This window comes from Anomaloglossus baeobatrachus, chromosome 2 (genome assembly GCF_048569485.1).
Source record: "Anomaloglossus baeobatrachus isolate aAnoBae1 chromosome 2, aAnoBae1.hap1, whole genome shotgun sequence".
Taxonomy (NCBI): Eukaryota; Metazoa; Chordata; class Amphibia; order Anura; family Aromobatidae; genus Anomaloglossus; species Anomaloglossus baeobatrachus.
In genome coordinates, this window is record NC_134354.1 from 197,028,338 (window position 1) to 197,030,906 (window position 2,569).

At 45.9% G+C, this 2,569-nt stretch overlaps 1 pseudogene; it reads right to left on the reverse strand.

The window, feature by feature from the left end:
• Nucleotides 1-543: 543 nt before the first annotated feature.
• LOC142289593 (glutamate-rich WD repeat-containing protein 1 pseudogene) lies at nucleotides 544-1,930 on the reverse strand (annotated as a pseudogene).
• Nucleotides 1,931-2,569: the final 639 nt, after the last annotated feature.

Sequence of the window (2,569 nt, forward strand, 5' to 3'; positions counted from 1 at the left end):
AGAAATCTCTGCAATCAATAATTAGATATCACTATTGAATTGTACTAATGTCTCAGAACAACATAAGTCTACATAATGTCCTATTCATGAACTTACAAAAGTCTATGTTTAATGGACAGTCATCACAACTACTTTGCTTGATAGAAAATGACATAACATGGTTCTTATGTGATCAATAAGCAATGGCGTAACTTGAATCTTGTGGATTGCAAATGTAATCGCAGTGCAAAATCCCCAACCAACATGGTCCACCAATTCTCACAGGTTTTAATTAGTATTGGTCTTCTCATATAAGCCACAGCTTTATACCCCATCAACAAGTTAATGAGTCTTATCGGTCCGTAAGCGGCCAGCAATATAAGGGAGAGGACAGAAGCCTTCTTATAAATAAATCTCCTCGGAAAGGAAGAAAGCAGCTTTTAGCGATCTATAAAAAGGCCACATCTGTTAGTGAATGTGAGGGATCAGTTGTACCCCGCCATCGTGTCATTTACCCCACTGATTGGTTTGCACTTTGTCCATGGTAATGGGTGGAGAACAACCTCACAGGCTGATGGTACGGAACATGTTGAAGCCAGACAAGGCTGTGCTGATGAGCACCCCTGGGCATTGTGGGTGCCAATGTAACTCCTTAATGTCCTTTTCTCCTTGGTGCAAAAACAGCAGCTGTGGTGAGATGGCCTGCAGCGTGGGGTCTTCTGTGTCCCCCTCCTGATCCTGATCTCTCTACACCGCTAGAGATCCCACTGCGTTATCTGATCACTGGCACTAGCAGCTGCAAACACCCTGCTGTCTGTAGGATGCAACTCCACAGAGGTGATCGGGGCCATGTGTTGCTTAAACCGCACTACACTTACTCCTTTATGAAATTGGCGCAAATCTTGAGGACGCCATCATCACCACCACTGACGATAAAAGGCTCATGTTGATTCCAGCTGATCATGATTACGTCACTCTAGTATGCCTCGCTAGCGGTCAGCATGCACGCCTTGTTCGGTGCTGCTCTGATGTCCCCAATATGAATTTAAGCGTCGACTGTGCAAGAGGCAAAAAACGTGGCTTCAGTCGGTGACCACTGCAGATCCTCCACAGACTTGGTGTGACCAGTGAAAGGCCTTTGGGCAACGAGCCAGGAACCTCCTCTTTTAGGATTCCACAAATGAACGTTCTTGTTACAGTCTCCAGTAATCAATTTACCTGCTGTCTTTGGAGACCAGTCCATGGCAAATCCCTCAGTCATGTGGGCAGAAAAAGAAAAGACTGATTTGATCTTTGCTTGTTCTTATTTTAGGAATGCTGCCATCGTTTTCGAGTTGGACACTGCCACCAGTTGCTTTTGGAGATCATAGATTTTTACTTGACCTTTTCCTGACCAAACAGTAGCGACTGAAGTGTCCAGATGAGTGGAGACCCAAATTCGGTTAATCCCCTCATAGTGTTAGACAAGAGCCAGCTCCAATTCTCCGTTCTTCCTCTTCTTCATATTCACTTTCACTGCTTTCCGAATTAGATTCATTCTTCTCTTTGCTAGTCTGGTGCAAATTGTTCATCTTCACTAGTATCCTGTTGGCCTGTTTGCTGTCAGCCTGAATCCTGGCGCAGAGAAGCAGCGAGTTGCGACATGGGAAAATCGCAGTGATCCACCCCCAGACCGACCGGGAACACGTCAAAGCTCAAACACGGTGACCCTGTCTGCTCCTGGTGATACAGCACACAGGCGTCCTGCTCCATCACCAGCGCCTCTCCTTCACCCAGGGGCTGCACTCCTGGCAGATACACTCTCTAAGTCGCTTCATCTTTCCTAATTGTTTTCCTCCATTATCTCATGACCATTATCATCCTCTTCTTCCATCTTGCTCCCCGCCCCGTCCATGTCTTCATATTCCCTTTCCTCAGCACTTCTACACGTAGGTTCTCTATTGTTAGCCATGTTTGAGCAGGCATTACCTTATTAGCCATGTTGGAACAGGCATTAGTCTTATCAGTCTGTATTAGTAAGGGCAGGGTGCTGTGGACAAATTTCTGCTGGTTTTTGTTATATATTTTGGCTGGTAATATTTAGGCACTTAAAGTGAACCTGTCAGGTGCACTATACACCCAGAACCACAAGCAGTTCTGGGTGCATATTTCTAATCCCTGCCTAACCGTCCCTGTATCCAGTAGCATACATAAAGAGATCTTTACAAAAATTATTTGTAGAGATCTTTTATGATATGCTAGTGAGCGCAGAGACTAGTAACAAGCGCATTAGTTCCTGCACTCATTCCACCCTCATAGCATGTTACCACGCCCACAGGGGCATGCTAGCATGCTATTCAATGCAGCAGCATCAGCTGTGATGTGCATACCTGTGTCCCCTGTCACCGCTGATCAGACGTTCCAGCACTTCCAGTCATGCGCAATATGAAGCCGGGTGCACGAGTCCCGGCTTCAGAGAGGTCTAGTGCATATGACTGGACGTGTCGGGACTTCTGATCAGTGGTGACAGCGGACACAGGTATGCCACTGCTGATGATGCTTTATTGAATACCATGTTATCATGCCCCTTTAGTTTAGATGTGCTAACATA